Consider the following 6,824-nt stretch of genomic DNA (forward strand, 5'->3'; position numbering starts at 1 on the left):
TCTATTAAAAATATATTAAATATATTAAAATTTTAAAAATATTTTTAAAAATATATTGAATATATTAAAATTTTAAAATTGGTTATACTTAATATTTTTAATATATTTAATTTTTAAAATATATTAAAAATATTAAAATATTAAATTGGTTATACTTAATATTTTTAATATATTTAAAATTTTAATATATTTAAATTTTTTAAGTTTTTAAAATTTTAAATATATTAGAATTTTTTTGTCTTTACCTATTAAAAATATATATTAAGTGCATTAAAATTTTAAATATATTAAACTTTTAAAATTGATTATACTTAACAATTTTTAATATATTTAAAATTTTAGAAAACTTAAAAAATCAAATTGGGAATTGGTGGCCTCAATTTATTTGGCTCCACCAAAAATGAAATTTTTTATTAAAGTCCCTTCATTTTTAAAATTACAATATTTCCTAATATTTATATATATGACACCATTCTATATGGCTTCAAAAAAATTAAATTTTTTACCCCAGTTGCTAATGTAGCATGTTGGTGGTGCCAAACTTTTGGCTCCACCAATTTTCACTGTAGATTTGAGGTAATTTATGTGTTTAATAAAAAATGAGTCATTTATGTAATTAATTAAATTTTTAGGTTAATTTTATAAAAAGCCTCAATTTAATGTAAGGTATTTTAGTTTTAATTTTTATTCCACAATTTTACCCTTGATAATTGCCGTATCCGTAAACTTTAAAAAAAAAATCCAATTCGTAGTAGGAGCCTCTTCTATAAATAATGCCGTTTGCTCTACAACTTGAAAACCAATACTCACATAATCACCATGGATCTTTACACTTACATTCCATCGATTGCATCTTTGTTGCTGTTTCTATACATTTTCTCGAGAAAAGCACCCAAGAATTCCAAGAAAAATTGCATCCCTGAACCGACCGGTTCATTGCCGCTCATCGGTCACCTCCATCTCTTAGGTGGGAAAGAACCAATCTGCAAGAACCTAGCAACAATGGCGGACAAACATGGCCACTCTACTCACTCAAACTCGGAACCCACCGAATTTTAGTGGTAAGCAGTTGGAAATCGCCAAGGATTGTTTCACCAACAATGACCGAACCTTAGCCACTCGAGCCAACATCGTCGCCGGGCGGTACATGGGTTACGACAACGCTATCTTTCGCTCGCCCCATATGGTGAATATTGGCGTAACATCCGTAAGATGGCCACCGTCGAGCTTCTTTCAAGCCACCGTTTGGAGAAGCTGAAGCACATACGGTTCTCCGAAATGGACTCGTTCATCAAAGAGTTGTACGGGCTTTCACGAAACGGTGATAAAGTGACTATCAGTGAGGCGTTGGAACGGTTGACGTTTAACATCAACCTTAGGATGCTCTTCGGAAAACGATTCTCCGGTAACGATTACGGGGAAGTAGACAGTGAGCCATGGCGGTTCATGAAAGCCATTAAGCGAGCGTTGTATCTATTTGGGATATTCGTTTTACCGGATGCTCTGCAGTGGCTCGAACGATTCGATATTCAAGGCCATGTTCGTTCCATGAAGGAAAATGCCAAAGAACTCGACTCAATAATCAATGTTTGGCTCGAAGAACATCTTAAGAAGAAAAGGGAAAACCAGGGTGCCTCTGAAAGTGATTTCATGGACGTGATGTTAACTCACTTACGCGAGGATACTGTAATTTCAGGCCATACACGCGACACCATTGTCAAAGCGACAACATTGGTAATGGTTGCACCACACTATATCTTTTAAACTACATCCTAATCACTATAAATTATTAGTAAGTTTATTCGCTTCGTGGTTGTATGAACCCACATCGTGCAATCTCATAGAAGAATACAATCACCTTACTTGAACCCTGTAAACTATAGGTTAAGACCTAATTAAGTATTTGAGTAACGAGCAATAATGACGAGTACCATAATAAATATTTACTAATTTATATTTTTTATTAATTTTTAATTACGAAACCACTTAAATATTTTTAATAACTTTATGTTGGATAATTATTTTGAGATAAAATTATAACTGAATTTAAGATGTTATCATATACTTTTTTTTGTTATTTTATTTTAAAATTTTTACATAAAACATATTCAATATCTTAAATCAGTTTGTTGAGTATTTTTATTTTATTTGCAGTGCATAGCATAGTTACTATTATTTTATAGTATTATACATTTAATTTTCATATGATAACATAAAATATAAAATTGAAAACCAAGCCAAATGGGTATTAGTATTTGAGTTAAAACTCAACTCATGATTTTACAAATTTGTTTTACTTTAACTTATTTAAGTAAATTATATCTAATGTCACTAAATTGTTTGTAAGTTTATGTTTTGGTTAGTCAATCTTAAAAAGTTATAAAATTGTTATTAAATTATTCTAAAGTTTTCGTTTAAGTTATTGAAATATTCAAAAAATTTAAGTCACAAGGATGTTAAGTTTTTTTAAAGTCCGACTAGCGAGCTCTAGACGATGATTTGATAATTAGTATAGTAGATCAATACCTATTAATTAACAAGGAGAAAAACATACTTTAGATCCAAGTCAATTTAGCGACAAGTGATCAAAGAAGAAAATTATTAGGACTTTGGTTCGAGATTCAGTAACATTAAAATTTATTTCATGAAAAAATTGAAGTATAAAATAGAAAAGAATGAGAGTTTTCAATTGGTGTAGGTAGTGAAATAGAAAATGTCACATAGTAGTGATTTTTAACAACCTAGTACTTAAATTTTAAATAGATCTGTGAACATTTTTAATTTTTGAAGTTGAGTAATCAAAACATAAACTTACTAATAATTTATTTACCTAGGATTAAATCTATCCATGGGTCGGGTTGGGCCCTAACAAAATTCTAGGCCCACTTGATAGGCTCGGCTCGGCCCGACCGAAAATGGGCCTAAATTTTTGTCAAAGCCTAGCCCAAATTATAGATGTTAAATTTGGGCCCACTTGGCCCGTATTAAATTTTTTATTTTTATATAAAAATTAAAAATATAACATATCAAAGACACTAAAAACATTAAAATAACACTAAGATATGTGTAACTTAACAAGCAAATGTTTCTAAAATAGAAATAGTAGAAAATTAATAATAAAACAAGAATTATACAATATCCAAATAATAACATCAAAATAGTAGTAATATAATAGTAAAATGATAGTAAAACAATAGCAAAACAACAACTTTTTTTTTGTAAATTAAGTGGCCTGGACAAAACCTTACTTGAGGCTCGACTGCTTTCTAAACGAGTCTTATTTTTTGTCCAAATTCATTTTTCAAATTTATATTTTTACTCAAACTCTTTTATTTTTCGGTGGCTTGAACTATACACAGTCTACCTAAGGTATAGCTTACTCAACTTATTTTCACGTTTAATATTTTTCCAGCACTTGTTAATCTTAAAACTTGAACAAGATTGAATATGTGTATACTTCATCATTAAAACCCGCTGCTATTTGCAGGTTCTTTCATTGACCGGAGGAGAAAGCACATCAGTGACAATCACATGGGTACTTTCTTTACTACTGAACCACCCCAATGTTCTAATCACAGCCCAAGAAGAGATAGACCACCACGTTGGAAAACAAAGGTGGGTTGAAGAATCAGACATTAAGAACCTCAAATACCTACAAGCCATAGTTAAGGAAACTCTACGTTTATACCCACCAGGACCAATCACCGGAATCCGTGAGGCCATGCAAGATTGTTGCATCGCCGGCTACGATGTTCCAAAAGGGACTCGTTTGATTGTTAACATTTGGAAACTACATCGAGACCCACGGGTTTGGGAAAATGCCAATGAATTTCATCCAGAAAGGTTCATGACAACACATGTTGATTTCGATGTTAAGGGTCAAAATTTCGAGTACATGCCGTTTAGTTCCGGTAGAAGGTCGTGTCCTGGAATGACGTTTGGGTTGCAAGTTGTGCACTTGACGGTGTCGAAATTAATTCAGGGGTTTGATATTAGGGTGGCGGAGGGGACAGCGGTGGATATGGAAGAAGGCTTGGGACTTGCCTTACCTAAGTTGAATCCTCTTGAAGTTGTATTATCGCCACGCCTTGGAACTGAGTTTTACGAATGCCTTTAAGATGGTGAAAAATATAAACTAGAAATTAGCCTTTTATATTTTGATTAAATAATTGTTAGATGTCATAATGGCAAGGTGATACAGCTTTTAGTTGAGCATTAAATAAGTTTACTGAATGCACTTGGGAATAAATGTAAGCACAATATTTTAAGTTAAAATTTTAAAGTCGATATTATTAAGAAGATTTTATTTAAATATTATATTTAATTGGGATAAAATTAGACTCGAAATCAATAACAAATTACAATACTTATGTTTATAGCCGAAATATTCTCATGAACTACCAGGTTGAAGAAAAGTACGTGTTTGACATTGGCAGGTAAAATTATTGTAAGGATTGAAATGTTAAAAATAATTATGTTTATGTTAAAGATAGAGAGTACTTATATTGTTTACTATAATTATTGTAAACAAATTATTCTTTTTGCTTAATGTGTAAAGATTTAGAAAGGAGGGTGGTTTAGTTAATATATAAGATTGGATAGTTGCAACTTGATAAGTAAGTTTAACTTAAATCAATTATTATATTGTAGATTGATAGTGGATTAATTTTTATATAAGACCACAAAGGTGTTGGAAGTTTTCTGTATATGTAACAAATTTTTGTATCCATCTTAAAATTTTTACTTTATTAGTTAGTGATGCCAATTACAAGCATAAAATGTTTCCAAACCACGAAATCAATTGTTGTGTTCATCACAAACTTTTAATGTGCTAGTTATTAAGGCCCATTGTAATTGAATGCGTAGTTGAAAACAACACAATTTTTGAACCTAATATTAGGATAAATCTCAAAATTATATATATAAATTTTGATTTAATGTGGAATTGTATACATAAACTTTAATTTGGTGCAGTTAGACACGTGAAATTTTGATTATGGTTCAAATACATACTTGAAATTTTAATTTTGATTTAATCATATACACACTTAAAGAAATAGATAAATCAATCTATTGTTATATTAGATAAATATAATTATTTATATATGCAATATATAAACATAAAATGATGTCATATCAATAAGCGTGTTAATAATTTACGAGAATTGGTTCAAATCAAAATTTCATGTATAAAATTATACAAAATCATAGTTCATATGTACAATTACATATTAAACCATAGTTCATGTATAGTTTGGGATTTATTCCTTCAAATTAATATCATATTGTTTGATTAAATTCGTATAGAAAATTTAAAAATAAACTATTACAAAACAACTATCGAATTCTTTTTCTTATTAATTTTAAAATATACAAAGACCTAATCTTTGAATAAAGAAAATAATGTAATGTAAAATCTTTCATTAAATGAAAAACTTTTCACCTTGTTTTTTTCGCTTGGACATGCCTCTGTCAAACCATTTTTTGAAATATGGGGTCAACTTGGTTTTGAAAATGAAAATGAATAAAACGGAGTCGTCACCAATCCTTTTTTATAAAGGCGTGATCGGGTCACCTCATGATTGATTGTTTTAATAAAACGCTTTGATTTATTAAAATAACAATTTTGATCCACGAAATTCGAGAAAAATGGGTTCGGAGTCGTTACCATTGAGGAAGGATTAGCACCCTCGTAACACCCAAAATTGGTACCTAATTGATTAATTAATGTCTTAATGTCGAAAGTTAAAAATCTGAAAAGAATTTAAGAATACGATCCTTCTTTTTATTAATGTTAATTTTACAAAAAAAGTTTAGATAAATCGAAGCGACTCTAAAGACCTTCTTGTCCTTAAGTAATAAAATATCACATCCAGAACGTTAGGACACGACATTTTAAACCCTCAAGAATAAGCTTGTCTTTTGATTTTCAAAACTTATGCATTTTAATTTTAAAAAGATATCCGGTTATTTAGATTAAACGAGAAAAGATCGAAACCCAGTACGTTAGGGCACAATTTCTAATTTCTAAATACGAATATTGCCTTTATTTTCAAATTTTCTTTTTACTGAATAATATCAAATGTAATATTTAAAACAAATATTTTTTCTTATTTGAGAGATAACATAAAATAGCCTATTATAGAAAAAACATTTAAACGTGATTCCTTGACGTGACTTGTAGCAATGTAAAATTTTAGTTTAGCTTGGTCGCTAATTGTGGCGATTTATTAAACATTTGAAAACTAACTTCGATTTTATTAACAAAGGAGTCGCCACCGATCCTTTTTATAGGTGTGATCGGACACCTAATAAATTTATTTTAAAACAAAAATAAGGCCAAGTTTAGGTCTACGTGAAAGTCCGAGAAAAATTAGGGTTCGGAGTTGGCTACACGCGAGGAAGGTATTAGCACCTCGACGCCCAAAATTGGTATCTTATAAACAAGTGTTGTCTTAATTTTCAAAATTGCAAGTTCAAAGTAACATTGAATCGTGATCCGATCAAAACACGAGAAATTTCAAGTTTCGTTTCTTTTGAGAAGGATATACCGTTTTAACACGAGTCGATTGATATTCACCCAACATAGCGATGAAATCGATGACATAGTGTTTAAATCGGTACGTTGCCTTGCTTATTGAAATAAATAAAAACACGAATAAATGTTTTAAAATAATGAACAATGGGGTAATATATAAAAATGGCCGGGAAACGAAAGATAATAGTTGGAAATACATCAAGGCACATAATACATACAACAATAATATTAAAAACAATGACAATGCATGCGATATTAAATGTAACAATAGTATCAAATACGAGAA

The 6,824-nt window shown here is 30.0% G+C and overlaps 1 pseudogene; it reads left to right on the plus strand.

Annotated features, from left to right (window-relative positions):
- The first annotated feature begins 763 nt into the window (after nt 1–763).
- On the plus strand, nt 764–4,299 carry LOC108485575 (dimethylnonatriene synthase-like; annotated as a pseudogene).
- Nucleotides 4,300–6,824: the final 2,525 nt, after the last annotated feature.

This window comes from Gossypium arboreum, unplaced genomic scaffold (genome assembly GCF_025698485.1).
Source record: "Gossypium arboreum isolate Shixiya-1 unplaced genomic scaffold, ASM2569848v2 Contig00254, whole genome shotgun sequence".
Taxonomy (NCBI): Eukaryota; Viridiplantae; Streptophyta; class Magnoliopsida; order Malvales; family Malvaceae; genus Gossypium; species Gossypium arboreum.